Source organism: Meleagris gallopavo, chromosome 14 (genome assembly GCF_000146605.3).
Source record: "Meleagris gallopavo isolate NT-WF06-2002-E0010 breed Aviagen turkey brand Nicholas breeding stock chromosome 14, Turkey_5.1, whole genome shotgun sequence".
Taxonomy (NCBI): domain Eukaryota; kingdom Metazoa; phylum Chordata; class Aves; order Galliformes; family Phasianidae; genus Meleagris; species Meleagris gallopavo.
Window position 1 is genome coordinate 11,218,226 of NC_015024.2, and position 223 is coordinate 11,218,448.

The window sequence follows — 223 nt, forward strand, 5'->3', positions numbered from 1 at the left end:
CGCCGGGCCGCCGTGGGCGCCACGGAGCGGAGAGGTGATGCTGGTGACGGGGGATCGGCCGACATGCCGCAGATGCATGTGGTGGCCGGCTGGGAGTACAGATGGAGGCCGGGGGCTGGCCGACAAGGGTAGGGGCAGGAACGGAGCGGAGCTCGGGACGCTGAGGACACACGGGAACACAGCCGGACGCGGCAGGCCCGCGGCGCGCGGCAGGCCCGGCTCG